Raw genomic sequence first — 18,853 nt, forward strand, 5'->3', positions numbered from 1 at the left:
CATGTGCCCTCTGAGCTTTCCTTCTTCCCCATTTTACTCTTCCATGGTTGCCTGCACTTCTGATCTTGTTCATGCCTTGGCAGAATTTTAACCTATTCTGCATGAGGGATAGATGCTGTGAACTATGTCTCAATGTAGCACCTAACACCTTCTGAATGGTCTGGCCCATACTGGGCTGCAGCATTTTTTGGCTTACATATGGTCTTACCTGTTAATTGTAGCTGTGATTGGTGGTTGTGCAGAATCAACCTTTACCCATTGAAAGTTCTGCCAGCAACAGTCAGAGTTTTTAAACGCCTGTAGCACTGGAGCACTCCATTCGAAGAGTTATTAGAAATGCTAGAGAGGTTCAGAGAGGAGGCTTCATTTTTTGTGGCATTGTCTTTTTAGAGTTGTCATTTTTATTATTTTATATTTTCCTTACCAGTTGGACATTTTAACATGTCTAATCATGAGATCAGCAGCAGCAGTGATGGAAATGAAATCTGGATCCCCAATGCATCACCCCCAGGAGGAAAGCCTCAGGAATAAAAAACCCTGTAGACAAGTGGAGATGTTTCAAGGTGAAAGTAAAATGCTCTAATAGGAAGGCTGAGGATGTTCAGTGCACATTGTGCAAGAAAACACTCATTTGTGGCCCACTAATGTTCTGTCACAAAGCCATCAGTCATGATAAATCATCTGGTGCGAGCCCATTTGGATGATGTGGATGATGCATATTGGAAATTGAATGAGCACCACAAAATAAAAATGCATGGGGCTCATGCATTACATGCAAAGAAATCAGCACCACCTTCAGCAGCTGCATCCGCCAGTGAGGCATCATTGACAATTAATGAACCCTCAACTTCTGCAGCAGTGTCATGTATGAACTATGCCACCAATGGGTAGCCGTGAGAGGTGCCACAACTAAGGAATGGAAGAACTTAATATCTCAACACTAAAATAATTGTTATCCTTAGTTTTTGTTTTTTAAGTGTCAATTTTCCCCCTTTTTTCATAACTATATAAAATAAAATAATAAAAATAAACAATTCCGATAAATATATGTTCCATTTTATGTTAATTTACATGTTTCATCCTTATGTGTGTTATTTCCCTGTTACACCCCCCTCTTTAGTTCCCCTAAAATGACCCTTTTAAGGACCACCCTTTAGTCAAAAAAGTCATTGAAATTGAACATAGACTGCCAACATATATTGCAATATCTATTGCAATTTATTTATTTGATTCAGTTTGAGTGTCTAAAATCCCATCAAATTTGTACGTGTAACCACGGTTACAATGTTAACAGAGGGGCATGTAGCCATTGAGGGAATCATTCCAGTCATTGCTCAATTTAACCACACCCCCATATACCCGCATCTTATTGGCTTGTGCTGTAGCTGCGACTATAAATAATATTAAAAAAATATGCAAATCTGTGTGTATACATATGTGAATTGAACATAGATATATAATATTTATGGAATGGCTTACCTAATAGCTTTATAACAGAATGAAATGTATTTCAAAACAAACTAAAATGAAGATTACTGATGTTTTGGTTTTCATAATGGTAAGTGAATACCAAATGTATTCCTAGTACACAACCAATAAAAAGTTGTATTCATTAATCATGCTTATAACTTTGCTCCTTTTGGACATATCCTTACCAATCTTTGCAAAATAAGTATATGGCCCAGTCTGAATTTTCTAGGCAAGGTTGGTGAGGTTTCTTAAACGGGGGCCAAAGTTGTAAGGGGTCTCAAAAAATGATTTTTTTTCATAGATATAATGGAAAAAATATTGGCTCACGCCTAAAGCCAAAACCACTCGACGGATTGTCAGAAAATTTGCGCCAGGAGTGGCGGATTAGTCCCGATTGAGTGTTTTTGTAAATTTTGTATAAATCCATCCAGTCATTTTTTTGTAAACTACCATAAAGTAGAGTTTCCCAGACCCCCCTCTGTTTTGCATACCATAAATTAGGTCCAAACAAATTAGTGATATCTGGCTTTGCTCCGCAGACCCATTTCCCTGTTCGGTCCGAGGACAGGCATCCTATTGGCCTAGAGGGCGACATGATGTCCGTGGACTTTGGACGTGCCCTCTGATAGGTTGGTGAAAAGCGCGAAGTGTGTCAGATTTTTGGAAACGCCTGCCATGTTGGATTCACGGACATCCGCCAGTGTCTGTGGACACCGCAGAAGAAACATATAAAAAATACAACATTGAACTTGTCAAACTTTATCAAACAATTTCTGGGACGGTGAGGGGTGATGAGGATGGGATATGGCCAGTGAGAAGGTACAAAAACAATGTTTTTCACCCCCCAAGTCCGTGAGCAGTCCGGTTGTTCTAGGCCAGTACTGTGATGTTAAGGAACACTTCAGATGGTCAAGTATTTTTGCATTATATGGTTGGTGAAAAGCAGTTCTTGGATTGCTTATAACTTTGGCATCACTCAATGACGCTACATGACATTTTGGAATTCTATTCTACACTTGATTCTGAATGGTTATGGAAAGTGTGAGCTGTTTTGTCAAGAGGGAACACATTTAGAGGGGGGACCCAAAATATTGTAATGGTTTGTAAATGTGGTGCTATTTGACAAATGTGCATAAACATTTGCAAAACAATTTTAAATCTCGATATACATGTTTTTGTAAAATTTGGTGAATTTTTCTAAAGAGGGGCTAAATTAGACGGGGGGTCTAATCATTTTTAAATGGCTTATGACTTGATTGCCATTTGACGAATGTAGACAAATGTTTTCAGAAAGATTGTAGATCCAACCTTCAATGTTTGTGGAAAGACTAAATGGATTTTGTCAAGTGGAGGCTAAGTTATATGACTATTGTATGTAAAAACTGCACCTACTACATTAGATTGCTCAAAGCAATTGGACCCCTGCTCAGTGAAAAAAAAAAACACTACAATAGCTAGAGCCACCATCTTATCGCGTCTATACTATGGAAATGCAATCCTTGCAGGTGCCAGTAAACAAAGTATGCACACATTTCAACTGAATCAAAATTACAAGATTAGAACAATCAAACCAAAAGCAAGAACTGAAAACATTAGTGAAGCCAGACGTGAACTTCACTGGTTGAAAATTGAAGACTGCATACAATTTAAATCATTGTCCCTGACACATAAGGGTTTGTATGGCAAAGCACCAGCCTACCTGAAATTTAAAATCATCCTCCGTAACCCTTCCAGGGTGCTAAGATCAGAAGCCCAGGGACTAATAACTGGTATGATGCACAAGAAAGAACACGGCATGGGTAGAGCATTCCCAAACCACGCAGCGGCGATCTGGAACAAACTTCTGACCAGCCTTAGGCTGGAGACTAACCACCTTGCTTTTCAGAAGAATCATAAAACGTTTCTCTTCAAGTAAACCATTACGAGGTAATTCCTCTTAGGCTATGAACTGCTCTAACAGCTCTGGTACATGTCACTGTCCTGAGAGCACTGTTTCCCTACTGTCTGTCTTTGTCTCCTCATCTGCGCCCAATGCCCTCAGGCTGTTTGGTGCAATACAAATAAAAATAAATACATAAAATGAATACATACATTTTGATATTTTTGAAAAAATTAAACATGAGCAGATTTCATGCAAACTCATGTAAGGAGCATATGACAAGTGTCATAATGTAGGTACAAAAATAGTGACATACCTTTGGTGACTGAGGTGTAGCCTGTGGCCATGGGCAGTGGCCAGATTGTCTGGGTCATGGTTAAAGGTCATGACCGGACAATCTGGCTACTGGCCATGAGCGTGAGTGACAAAAAATGGGGTTAAAGTGGCCATATCCACCTGGGTCCAGCAATGTGGTAAAGTTATCAGAAAGTGGGATAGGTTTGAAAGGGAAAGTAAAATGTGCTTATGGTAATATGGTCATAGGGTTCTGTCTTCACTTTCTGCAGGCTGCCATGGAAAGGGAAGAGGGGCTCTGTATGGAGCCCCGCCTTCCCTTTCTATGGTGGTCATCTTGGAAAAGGATTTTCCATCCTACAGCAGGATGCTGCAGGCGTCTGGCTGTGGGAAGACAAATCTATTTTTTAGCACACTGGGTTCCCGCTTTAGGAGCCAGGGGTGCTAATGGCCTTTATCCCTCATTGCAGGGGCTGTAATGGAGTATAATGGTCCAGAGCCCTTGTTATTTACGTATTTATTTATTTATTTATTTATAACACGCTGAAGCCCGCAGGCATCAGGGCGCACACACACACTTTGCTTGGGCCGATAACTTGGGCTGCCGGGACGTTATCATGCTGAACATCACATTATTCCCACTAGCATAATACAAAATGCTAATGCAAATGTTGGAGAAAAGAAACTATTGAGTGTTTAAGATTTTTGTTGTTCTATTTTTTAACTGTGAAAGGTGATTTCTAAAGGAAACATTCTTTTGTTGTTTAAAAAAAAATGTTTGCAGGAAAGGTTACAACGTAAGGTGAGGAGGGAAATGAGGGAAGAGGCGCCAAGCAATAATATGGAGGGGCAGGTGGAGAGGGGTTGATGTTGCATGTGTGTTACTTCTAAGGTAGTGGGCAGTGTTTGTCATGCTCCTTTATTACAGCTTCAAAAGCACTTTGAAATTGCTTCCCCCTGCAGATTGGTGTGTTGCAGTATATACAGAGGACTGTTGTCTTCCAAAGATATGAATAAACAGCCTCTTCTTTTGCTTGCAAGGTAGCTAGTGGGAGTTTTTGTCCCACAGAAGTAGGCTATGTGGTTACATTATTGGTTGACGAAGGTGATGTGGAGGTAGTCCCCAACTGAGTACAAAAAGTTGCACTTAGTGCATTTTACTTGTGTAGCTTTAACCTTTGGTACATTCCCAAAAGTGGTAAAGAAGTGCCACATCCATCATTCTCCCTGGGTGCTAGAGGTAGGCACTTCCTGTACATCATCTTCATGGTCCTCTTCATTGTCTTCGGAAATAATGCACATTTTTTGTTGTGTGGGTCCTGCAGCTGCTGGTGGCTCTTGGGGAGGAGGGATGGCAATAACTGATGCCATTTTTAAGAGAGATAGCAGTTTTGCTACTATACTTCCAAGTATGTGCATTGTACTAGATTGTTAATGGATAATGAGTAAGAATAGGTGTAGGAGCTGTGCAAGGGTTCATTTTGAGCTTGAAAGTTCCTAGATCAGTACAAAATGAAGTTCCAAACTGTCCTCGAAGCAAGGACCCGAACGCGTAGTACAAATGTGTTCATGGACACGTCATCATGCTGCGCGCGAGTGCATGGTCACATGGGACTGTCCGGAAGGTCTGCAATGATGTCAGACATTTGTGGACGTCAACGGAAGCAAAAACTGTGGAACAAGTATAGAAGTGTTAAAAATAATACTAGGAGGTGGGAAATGGCAGATTTCTAAGGTGAAACTTTGTAAATTGCCCAAAAATGTTGATATATTGGGGTAAGTATGATATTAGTAAGTTGTAATAAAATTGCATGCACTGGTAAAAACCCATGAAATTCTCTGAAACAAACATTGTTAAAGAGATTTTATGGTTAAGTTGCAATCATAAATAAGAATGACATTTAATGAAAAAACATTGTCAAATGGACGTTATGGTTAAGTTGCACTAATAAAAGCCTATGCAATTCAATGAAAACACTTTGTTAAAGGGACATTATGGTTAAGTTGCTCTAATAAAAACCTATGAGATTCGATGAAAAAACTCTGTTAAATGGGCGTTATGGTTAAGTTGCACTAATAAAAACCTATGAAATTCAATGAAAACACTTTGGTAAATGGACATTATGGTTTAATTGCACTGATAAAAACCTATGAAATTCAATGAAAAAAACGTTGTTAAAGTGACGCTATGGTTACAAGTAAAACTGAAAAACTTCAGAAATTCACCAGTCATAGTAAGCTAAGCAACCATAACTCGTGCCCCCACAGTGCACAGCTCAAACAAACACCCAGGACATCAAAGATGGCATCACAAATTTCTGATATCTATAAGCTGTTACCACATGTTCTTATCTTTAGTGGCAACACCATTTACTAAAACAAACAAAGAATCTGCAATGTTACACTTCACTCCTAGAGTGGTGATATTTTCTTCCAAAGAGGTAAGTACACAACTTTGTCCCTCAAACCTTGTACTAATGATTTTGTTAGGCACGTTTGACATCTGTGTTTGCAATCCAACAATAACTTGAAAAGTATGAACAATTTGCAATGCAATCACTTCAAACATGTTCATTTTTCTAAGCACAGCAGGGATATCAGGCACTACCATGTCATTCAAGACATTTCTTGCAGGAATACTTGTTTGATTATAAAGCCCAACACAGAGTCTACAAACAAAAAGTGCCTCACGTATGTCAAATCTCTCTTCTACAAACAAATACAAAGAAAGTTCTTTCCAAGCATCTTCTATACTCAATGTACACTAGTTGCGCTTGAGCCTTATAAAAAGTGTGTTGACAAGATATACAAACAATGTCAGGTCTTTCAGTAGAAGAAAACTCACACATTGCAATACTTTTTATACTGTTGAAAAATCTGACCCTTTGAAAGCATAGGATCATCATTTCCCCTTCCTGTAAGTGTTTCATCTATGTACCCATACTCGTTTAAATGTGTTATATTTATCATATGCTTTGTACAAAGTAACCTTTTTACAGTTCCAGTTAAAAATGTTTGATTTAAAAGTACAAAAGACATTCTTGGTGTTTTGCACCCAAATAGTTTAGCTACAAGGTATCTCATTTTAGTGTGATATGCAGCCAGCATCCGTATATGATAAAACTGACTCTTAAATCTACATTTATCAAGACAAGCTAGAGGGTGACCCAGAAGACCTTTTTTTCACAAACCTCACAGTTATTTATTCTATGTAACATTTTGATCTGCCTTTGAACATTATTATTTTTGTGCAAAACTTGCAAAAATCTCTTTAAGACTTTACAAGAAAACTGATCAATATTGCACAAAATATTACACGTCCATACCTCACTTGCTTTTTAGGTTTTATTCAAGACTCCCCTAAATTTCAATTTCTGTATTATCGCACCTTAGCATTACATCTTGTTTAGAAATCACACTGTTTTGGACTTCATAGCTATACACACTCGCATCAGTAGCAAGAGGCACATTCTTTCCTTGAATGTAATTCTCCTCAGTAAATAATCTTTCTGCATGAGAAGTTTGTTTCTACTCTCTCATCACAGAAGTTCTCATGTATAAGTACTTGAACTGTTTTTATATTTCTGTGGAATGGTGTAGTCACCTTAAAGAGCATTTTTCTTTTCATATGAAAAGCTTTTTTAAGTATTAGTTCTACTTTTTCTTTTGCAAAAAATGCTTTACAACATATCTAGATTTTGGTTTCACACTTCTCCAAACATTTGCAAAAAATTTGAGAGTGGTACATTTTCCTATATAAATATCATTATTCCTCTATTTCAAATTGATAGTACATTTGCTATCTTTTCTTCTAAAAAATCTTTGTTTTTTAACTTACTAACAGAATTGATAAATTCCTTCTTTTATTACCTTCACTAAAACATTCTGGATTCCATCAATGTGTTCATTAGGAACATCTCCTATTTGAAATTGTAGATTTTCAAAATTATTATCAATAACGGCTATTGTTATATTATCTACAGTATTTGTATCTACAGATTTGAGAACAATACTTAAAATAGTATATTGTAAAACTTTACTTCCCTGCACATGATTCTTCCTCTAGCACGTTGTTGCTTATTTGATGGCATCTTAGAAAAAAGCTGTAAAGAAAAAATATGGCAGTGTGAAGTTCAGTTATTGTGTTTTTTTAAATATTTTTTAGTATATTATATGAATTGTTGTTCATATAAAATGCATGTCGTATATTTAGGTTTGTAATTTAAAACAGTCTATAGGTATTACTTGGAGAGTAGGGCTTTCCATATTTTATTTCAGTGTTTTCTGAAGAGTGTTCAAGCAGTCGTACATGTTATGCTATGGTTCTGTGTGCAAAAAATATGTTTCCCATATCAAATGTCCTTGCTTCTTTTTCTGTAGGTGTGTAGGTATGACCTGACAAATCCCATAGTTGGTGCATATCTTTCACTTCATACGTGCATCCCGTATCATGAATTCTAAGGCTGTAAAACAAATTGTCACTATGATCTATACCATTAGCTGAGGCTTCATTCAGGATTAGCATTATGAAAGTGGACTGTACCAACCAAAAATGCATCACAAATTGAGAAACTCAGTTACCAGCCAAACTCTACTTTGCTCAACTTATTTACACTACATGCAATCCTTCTCACACATTCTACAATTATAAAAGGCTAATCTATAATAGGTCTGTCAGTCTATTGGGCAAACAGCATTCCTTCACCAGAAATTAGAAAGATGGGCAAATGGTCTTCCCCTCTACATTCATTCATCACTATAAACTGAACATGCAAAGTGAGCATCTTAGTCCTGAGCCCCATACACATGGCAAACATGGTCACAATCTGTTGCCCAAGAGCACACATGTCCCATAATGTAGTGGGGGCTTTAAGATATGCCCAGGACGCCACTCTGTTAAAACTCTGTAGTAATGCCCCAAAAAGAGCCACCTGGACTCAGTCCTGGCGCCTTTGGCACCAGGCTCATATGGGATAGGAAAAAACAAATTCCAAGTTGGCAGAATAGTGAGCCACTGGTCCTGCCTGCATGCAGGCTAAACATTTGGGTGTGGCTGGGTGTGGTGAGTACTTAAACCCCACCTTTGCTGAAATCTATGCTTCGCATTATTCTGCTCTCTAGCAGCGTGACACTCACCGTGACCAGCACCATGCTTTTCACTGAGCTGGAACCTGCATCGACTCCAGCTGCCAGCCTGCTGCAGAAAGAGAAACACAGGCACGATTAGAAATGGATCAATACTTACCTGAGAACCTTGTATTGTGATCCGGACATCCAACGTGGAGCTTCTGCAGCGGTCTCGTCATCGCTCCCCGGAAGTGCTGCCACTCGGCACCTGAAAAAGGAAAGCAACTGGTTAGAACAGGAAAGCCAAAAAGCCCTTGCGCATTCCACCACCCCAGCGCCTCACGCATCCAGCACTTACCTGTCACACCAGCCTGGCACAGCACTCCATTCCTCTGCACTGCTCGCTCGCACCAGAGTTGGGTCGGTGCTCGCGAGCTCGTCCCGGCTGGCATCAGCATCCATCCCAGCATCTGCAGAGGCAGGGAACAACAGGAAAACAAATGTGAGATGAAAGCGCAACAACAGAAATACAAATGTGAGACGTAAGGACAACAATAAAACACTCCTAAGAAAGAACAAGCAAGAAAGTAAGAGAAAGACAGACAATAGCCACACGGCAAGGCTTGCATAGGCAAGAAGAAAGCAGAGACAGAGAGAAAGACTACCGCCACACGGCAAGGACTACAATAGCAAGTGAGGGCAAGGCAAGTCTTATCCACAGCAGGTCTGAGCTCGACTCTACAAATCAAAATGGTCCAGTGATGCAACTCAGCCCCACAAGAGCCTGCATCCTGCAACAGCACCCCTGCAAAGAATTAGCCGGACGGAGAGTCCACCAAACACAGTCACAAGGAGCAGACTCTGAACAGACCCCGAGCTGACCGAACCTCCTGAGCTGCCAAACCCAGCAGTCCTGCAGACGTCCTCACACCCAGCAACACCCAAACCCCCCCGGAGACAAGGTGAGCATAACAGAACGCGAAGCCACTCCGAACCTCTGCCTGGGCGTCATAAAAACCTTGGACACCAACCAGTTAGCCCAACTACTCTGGGAGGTACGAGTGGAAGCACACGCGGCTGGACAAGAGACGAACACATTGAGAAGTGAACTGATCGTGAACCGGGATTGTACTGATGAGCTAGCGAGACAGCTCCTTCAGCCACAAGCCGGTCAAGCCCCACTGCCTGTTTCAGCTCCACCCCCTGTAACACCACAGCCCTCGCTGGTGCAGGTAGTCTTCCCTGGAGCAGTCCCTTTGGCCACACCTGAACGTTTTTTGGGCAATCCCAACAAATATGCCATCTTCATGAATCAGTGCTGCTTGCACTTCCTATGCAGACCAGGGGCGTTCCCCAACAACCAGTCGAGGGTCGTGTTTGTGCTCTCGTATTTGGGTTGAAGCGCTGCAGACTGGTCAATTCCCTTGCTAATAGGGATGACCCGTTGCTCCCTGATTTCATGGGGTTTCAACAGGAGCTCGAGAAGATATTCACCCGTCACACCAGTGGCCAGGTCCTGGACAACAAACTGTTATCGCTCCGACAGGGCAGCCAGGACCTATTGACTTACATAGCCACCTTTTACAGGCTGGTTGCCAAAACCAACTGGCCAGAAGAAAAGAGAACCACGCTTTTTTACTGAGGCTTGGGAGGAGAGCTAAAGGATGTCCTGGTCCAGGAAGTGAACCCCCAAGATGGGTGTGCAGAGTACATCGATTTAGCCATACAGCTAGACAACAGGCTGCAGGATTGCAAGTGCAATCATACCCGGTCCGAGGGGTGAGCGGTGTACATGCGACCCAGGGAAGCTCAGTCCCAGCAGCCCGAGAACCATCCTGAACCCATGCAAATCGGAGGCTTGCAGAGCCAATTCCTAAGGCACAGAGGGAAAAAGAGAAGACAGCAGAAATTATGCTTGTACTGTGGGAAGGCGGGTCACTTTCTTTGAGAGTGTCCAGTAAAGCCACCAAGGAAGACGGTGGGAGCCACAGACAGAGGAGACGCTGAACTTGACTCAGAAAACTCAAAATCCCAGCAAGCGTAGAGGTCTGCTTGTCGAGCAGCGAGAAGGGAACCCCCACAGACCTTGCACCTGGTCATACCAGTGATCCTGGTCAGAGACAGACAATGCACGATTTGGAGGCATACATAGACACTGGAGCAATAGGTAATTATATAGGCCAGGGTCAGGCGGATAAGGTGGGTCTTCCCCTTCATCAAAAAATGACAACGAAACATGTCATAGCTGTCGACGGTACCCAGCTAACTTCGGGCCCTGTAACGCAATGCACGGAAGAAGTAACTCTGCTTCGTCAGAATGGCCACAGAGAAGACATCATCTTCGACCTCATCAGTGATCCTCAATTCCTGATGATTCTGGGGATGCCCTGGCTGGAGGCCCACAAACCTCAAATTGACTGGCGTGCAAGGGTCCTGACCTTCTCAAAACAATGTGCTGGTTCCTGTTACCAGGCGGGAACCCTCGCAGGAGGACAGGTGAAAACTCGTCCAAAGGAAAGAAGAATGCTGGGCCTTACAGGCACGCTGCCATCTGAGTACATGGATTACCAGGATGTTTTCCAGAAGGAACAGGCAAATACGCTGCCTAGTCACAGGCCCTATGACTGCCAAATAGACCTTAGACCGGGAGCCCAGATCCCCTGCAGTCTGATCTATGCACTCACCGAACAGGAGAACCTCCACTTGAAAACCTACCTCAATCAATACCTAGCAAACAGCTTCATCCGCCCATCCAAGTCACCTGTGGCATCACCCCTCTTCTTTGTGCCTAAGAAGGAGGGGGATGTGAGGACCTGTATTGACTACCGTTCACTGAACCAAATAACGGTTAAGAACCGTTACCGCTTGCCGCTCATCCCAGAGCTCCTGGACCAAGTCAAGGACGCCCAGATGTACACCAAACTGGTTCTCAGAAAGGCCTACCACCTGGTACGAGTTAAAAAGTGCGATGAGTGGAAGACCGCCTTCCGTACTAAGTTTGTAATGCACCTGTAGTGTTTCCATTCTTCATGAATGATGTATTCCAGGAGCTACTTGATATCTGTGCACTCATCTATATCGACGACATCTTGATATATTCAGCTACAAAGGAAGACCATGTTGCCCATGTTCATGCTATCCTTGAGAAACTCTGACAACACCGCATGTATGCCAAGCTAGAAAAGTGCTTCTTCCATGTGACTGAAGTTGAGGTCCTAGTCTTCCTCCTCACTCCACGTGGCATCCGTATGGATACACGAAAGGTGGATGCATTCCTCAACTGGCCTTCACCGTCATCAGTAAAGGGAGTCCAGAGTGTTCACGGGTTTGCAAACTTTTATCACCGTAAAACCCCCGGCCTGACTTCCCATATGTGGTTGAGACCAATGCCTCCAACATAGCTATGGGAGCGGTCCTTTCAAGAAAAATCCAGACATCGGTCAACTTCATCCTGTGGCATTCTGGTCAAGTAAAGTCTCAGCCCCAGAGCTGAATTACACCCTCACAGACAAAGATATTCTAGCAATCAAGTCAGCATTCAAGGCGTGGAGGCATTATCTCTTGGGGTCCAGACATACGGTTACCAAGATTACTGACCATCACAACCTGCAATACCTGATTACAGCTAGAGCACAGTTGTCCCATCATCTCCAATGGGCCCTCTTTTTTGCCGAGTACGACTACGTAATTACTTACCACCCGATGCTCTGTCCCGTATGAGTGAAGGAGAAGACGCATATGCAACACCATACCCGGTAGCTATCATCCCGGAGGAGAAAATCATGGGTGCGCTTACAGTAGCTTTACCCCTGGATGATCTAAGAACTAAAGTCCAGTGTCACATGAATGCAGAGGCACAACAGGCATGGCTTCTAAAGGGGAAGCAACACACAGTCACCAACAGGGTACCGTATTACCAAGAGTGTCCTTACATCCCAAATAAGGAATTGCAGGACCAAGTTATTGCAAGTTATCATGACTCACAAATTCACTAATTGAAGGACATCCAGGAGTGACCAAAACATTGGCCAAGATCAAGAGAAGTTACTGGTGGCCGACTTGGCGAAAGGTTGTATTCCAGTTTGTGTCAACCTGTGGGATGTAAATACATATAAAAAAAGTATTGAAACTGTCACTATAATAGATTAATAGCAATATATAACTGGGTAAAATTAAACACGAGAAATTATACTAGGTAGTTGCAATAGAAAGAATGAGGTAGGGTAAGTAAACTTGGACAGCAAGATAATATAGGGTGGGATAAGTAAACTTGAAAACTGAGCTTCGATGAGTGGCTTCAGGTTTATCTCCATAAAAAAGCAAGGTATGCAAAAAACAATTGGAGTTGACAATATTACTGGGTGGAGGACCAACTCAGAAAAAAGGAGATCGGGAAAGTGACGTACACATTTTGTGGGGAAGTTTTAAAATAGGGGTATTTCAAACAAGCCATCACACAGTTTGGGAACCTCAATGTTCATTCAACATCTTGACTGCATGCATTGGAATAAAATCTGCAATAAACAAAGAGGGATATATAAACTGGGTGAGATTAAACAAAGGACATTATAGTGTGTGGTTGCAGGACAGAGGATGGGAAATGTTAAGTAAACTTAGAAAACAAGAGTGAATAGGGTGGGACAAGTAAACTCGGAGAATAAGGGATAGAAAACAACCAAACAGGTAGAAACACTAGTACTTTTCAAATAAATCGGTTTTCATATTTTATGGCAAAAAAATAATTGGAGAAAGTCCAATTTAGCTTGTGCAAAAAGACACCAAGACATGGGTCTTCATATATTTCTAAATGGTGTGCCCCATACCAACGGTGGCCTTTTTGACTTACATGTGGTCGTCCCTCTTCACTGGAGCTGTGAATGGTGGTTGTGCACAATCAACCTGTATACATTAAATGTGCTGCCACAGTCTTAGAACACCTGCAGCACTGGAGCACTCCACTTGAAGAATCATCAGAAATACTAAAAAGGTTCTCAAAGGAGGCTTTTCAAGCACTGACTGCAGAAATACTGCTGCCATCTCCAGCAGTTTTGAATATGGGTTGGCCTTTTACAGGAGTTAACTGTGAAACAGCTAGCTAGTGTAAGTTCATCGGGATGATGAAAATGATGCAGATAAAACAAAATACAGAAATAAAAAATGACTAAACTGAACTTGCAAAAACACCATCAATTGTACTACCTCACAGAAAACTCAAAACTACTAAGAGTACTGCACTGCTGAAAGTGCATTGAAATTACAACAAATACAATCAAATACACCTTCAACCTCCAACATGAATACAAAAACTAAATGCCTGTATATAAATGCATATAAATGCCATTTATTGATAAATCTAATTGTGTAGGTCCATGTTAGTGAAAGTTAAAAAATAAAATTCAAAAATACTTGCCACACAATCAGAGCAGAGGAAAACAATGATAATGAACACCACCTATAGTAGTGGTTAATATAACTAAGACAAACAACAATGCAAATATATAAATATTAACACTTACTTTCACATCAGCTACTCTCCGGTCATGTGCACAGTAAGAGTTTTTGAATGAAAAGGATAAAACTGCATAGAACAGTGGCTTTTATAATTTCCAAAATGAATACCAAAAGAAGAGGACTATTTACCAGTAAAACTACTAAAATGGATGTCACATTTTAACTGCAACCAATCACAAAGAGCTACATAAATAGAATAGTAAGAACAACCAATAACAAACTATCAAACTCACAGAAATCCTTTTTCCCCCACCCAGCATCTTATATTACCACGGCTACTCGACCTGGCTGCAGATCTTGCTTTGCAGCACATAAACTAAAACTAACTCACACCAATGTAATTCTGTGCTGTGTAATCCACATGGCAATATGATTATGGCACAGAAAATGTATGGTTTAATAGACGTGGCTATAACCATAGCCGTGCCCACAGGTGCAACTATTAAAATGATGAAAAGCGTTGATGTGCCCACGCACATGCTTTTTCATAAACACGGTTATTAAAAAGCTCCTCCAAGACTGTTTGCAGTAACACCCGGCTACACAAAATAAACTATGGATAGTAAAATGTATTTAGACTCCCACAAACTCCAAACAAGTGTTTCTAGCACACTTACCAGCCCCCCTACACTGCTCATGGTCCTCCTCCACTCCCCTAGTCTCTTTCAATCCTGCAAAGCACTCAATTCATCTATGTTGCTTATCCACCCAAAATTTTGGATAGCAGCAGCTACTACATATCCACAAACACATGATGTGCCATTTGCCAGAATATAGCCATGGCTGCACAGGGTGCCACGTTTACCCACGGGTTGTTACGCTGCACATCCAATGGGTACAGAATAAACACAGCAGTCATTGCTGTTGTTAGGTGCGATCCTCAAATACACCAAATACACCAATTACTCCCCTTTATAAAAGCCGCAGCTATGAGAATTCTTTTTTTTTCAAGGAATCTGAGTATGGAATATAAATGACAAAAGAGACAGTAGTTATAGCAGGGTACTTAAACTGTGTCAATACAATGAATGACTGTTCATGGCGTTATTTAAAGTGGATAATGATAAAGTATGCATAGTTGGGATATAGAAAACTGGGCTTCGATGGGGTGGATAAGGTTCAAAAACAGGTAAATGATGGGTTGGACGCAAACAATGAGACTGTAGTGCATAAAGAGTTCTACAATCAGCAGGACAAAACTTCATAAAATGATAGCTTTTATACTTTCCAAAATCAAAATCACAAAAAGAGGACTATATTTACTAACCAAAATAAAAAAAAATGGCCAATCCATTTTCAGCCTAACCAATCACAGACAAATACATAATTACAACAGTAACATCAACCAATTACAAACACCAAAATGCACACATAATACATGTCCTAGTCATAGACATTATTAGAAATTCAAACTTTTTCTGGAAACAGAGAAAGACTGCGGATATCATGGCTGGTTTGAAAACTGTTTGGCTAATCGGAGACAGTTGCCTATTTTTATTACTGGCTTTTTGTGAGAAACGAAATATTAACATGGAGCTTGATTTGAGAGATTTTAAAATTAATTGGTTTGGCATGCAAGGAATGCATTGGATCAAAGTTTTTCTAAAATAACTAGATCTAAAAAGTACAGGGCACTGAGACGTCATACTAATTCTTTGTAGAGGCAATGATTTGGGGAATGTACGAGGTGTGTCCCTTACTGTAATGATGAAACAAGACTTGCAAAAACTAATGGAACTCTTCACTCACAAAGTCTTTATCTTTTCCAGTCTTTCTCAGAGGCAAACATGAAGATGGGCCACCAGATTTAATGGTAAAATTGATAAATCACTGAGAAATGTTAATAATGTAGTTTTAGCATTCATTAGAGACCCCAATCAATTATGTATTTCAAAAAGCAAAATACAGTTCTACATGGCCAATTTCTATATACATGATGGAGTAAACCTAACTGATGAAGGAAATGCAGTGTTCCTTCAAAACATCAGCGCAGTACTCCAAATGTGTTAAAATACTACACTCTGTGTACCCCAAAATAGTCCATTTAAGGACTATTAATCACATATAAATACACAAATACAATAAAATAATACCCAAAACATTTTTATTTAATATAACCGTAGTCAAAGTTAATTGACTTTTTTTATAGGGAGGGGGCTCACAACGGGTTTCATAATACAATAGAATTCAAAGGAGCAATACAGTAAAAGACGGCTCATGTATTTATATAAGGTAGATGAAGATAAAGAAAGCACAGTATAATACAATAGGTACGATTACACAAGAAATAATACCATGGGTGAGAATACACAGGCTACATCACAGCCTATGGGGTATCTAAAACTAGAGTAGGGTGGCTCCTTTTTTGTATAGATTGTTTTTTTTGTTTTTCCAAATTGAATTTTATTGGGTTTTTACATCAAAAGTGAACAGTCAGGTGAATACATAACTGAGCAAACTTGGTTTTATCACAAGATCATTGCGATCTACTTCAATAACAAACCGATAGTAACATACATGTCCACTCTCGATGGATATATAGTACGAACCGCCGCCCCCCCATGTCCATTCTTTGACGACTTCCGGATATCGGCGTTAACTGTGATTATCTTAAGTGGCGGTGTGACGTTGATCTCTGTCAGTGTCATAGGTTCTATGCAAAGGTTGTGACAGGGATGGCTATTAAGCAGTACGTAGATCGCTATTCGGTTTACGGATATGGGCCGTTGAATGGCCTTATGCTTAGAGCTGTGAGTCGGTACCGGCCGTACTTGTGATATATGGTTCAGTGAAGTCCATCCAGGCTTCCTCCTGCCAGGCGGCCTTGTCATGGAGGGCCGCGGTTATTTTTTCCATTGTGTATATATTTATAGCGATTTGCAGCCAGTCTTTTCTGTCAGGTAGGTGCGGGGACTTCCATTTGATGACTAGGGCCGCTCTTGCCGCCAACAGGAGGGGAGATATCAATCCTTTTACACGTACGACTCTGTCCTCTTCTTCTTCAAGGCCAAATAAGATCAGGAGAGGGGATAGGACTCTTTCTATGCCATCTAATTGTTTAATCCATCCCAGGACCTCTTGCCAATAGATGCGTACCTTGGGGAACTTCCACCACATGTGCCAGTAATCAGCGTCTCCAGCATTTTGTGCTAGATGTTTGGAACATTTTCGAGAGTCTGCAAGGATCATACTGCCATTGATGGAGCAGTTTCAGGGCATGTAATTTGTACTCGGTGGCAATTGATACTTTAGCTGGTGTTTCGCAGATTTTGTCCCAGGTGTGTTGTTCAAATTCTCTGTTAAAGTCCTTTTCCCAACGCTCTTTGAGGCGAAGACTTGGAGTTTGATCTTTGGTGATGAGGGCCTTGTACATGCGCGCTATTAAACCTTTCGATGAGTTGGTCGTGTCCAGTATCGATTCGAACGGTGTCAGCTCTCGTCGTGTGGTTTCCTTCAATTCCTTCCTTGACATGACCCCTTTTAATCGTAGATACAAGAAGATTGGAATTGGATGGATTTGGAGGGCCTCCTCTAGTTCCGAGGTCGAGATGAAGTTCCCGTTTCTCCACAGTTGGCCTACTCTCTCCAGGCCGGCATCAAACCAGGTCTGGCATCTGGCGTGTTCGGGGATTTCCTCTCGGATCCTGGGGGACCAGAGATGACTTAGTGGAGAAGGCAATGTCGTGATTCTGGTCATCCCTTTCCCCTTCCTCCAGATGTTCCACATGGTGCCCAGTATTGGGTGGTCACTTAAACATTTTGTGAGTTTTGCTCTGGGGACCCATAGCCACTCTGCAAGAGTAACATGGAGCAGGACATCATTATCTAGTTGGACCCATTGGAGGTCCTTTCTACTGCGCAGGTGTGGGATCAGGATCCTAAATTAGGTCGCCTGGTATTATCGTTCGATGTTCGGGAGGCCCACTCCACCCATCTCCTTCGGGAGTATAAGGATGTCATATGGTATCCGGGGTTTCTCTCCATCCCACAAGAATTCAAGTGTGGCCTTTTTGGTCTGTTTGGAGAAGTGGTCCGGGATTGCGATGGGGAGGACCTGGAAGGGATATAGGAAGCGTGGGAGGGTCACCATCTTAATTGCGTTCAAGCGGCCTATCCAGGAAATTGTGAGGGTTTTCCATTTTGCGAGATCCGTTTTGAGAGCGCTTATGAGTTGCGGGAAGTTTGCCTCCTAGAGTTGAGTTAGATCTCTTGTTACGTTGATTCCCAGTTATCGTAATGTGGGGCCTCCGACAATCAGGCCAAGGCGTTCGAGGTCATGTTGCTGCTCCAGGGATGGGTCATGGAGCGGGAAGAGAGTGGATTTGGATTTATTTACCTTAAAGCCGGAGAGTGTACCATATTCTTCAATGAGGCGTATCGCCCTTGGGATTGGGTTTACCACGTGGAGCAAGATGTCGTCTGCATACAAGGCTAGTTTGTATTCTCTGCCATTCACCTGCATTCCTTCAACGGCAGTGTCTGCTTGGAGGGCACGGGCCAGGGGTTCTAGTGAGAGCGCAAAGAGAATCGCAGAGAGTGGACAGCCTTGTCTCGTTCCTCTCCTGAGAGGAAACCAGCGGGAGTACTGGGCGTTCACCACTACAGCGGCTCTTGTAGCTGTATAGACTGCCT

This window comes from Ambystoma mexicanum, chromosome 4p, assembly GCF_040938575.1.
Source record: "Ambystoma mexicanum isolate Mex_15411 chromosome 4p, UKY_AmexF1_1, whole genome shotgun sequence".
NCBI classification, from domain to species: domain Eukaryota; kingdom Metazoa; phylum Chordata; class Amphibia; order Caudata; family Ambystomatidae; genus Ambystoma; species Ambystoma mexicanum.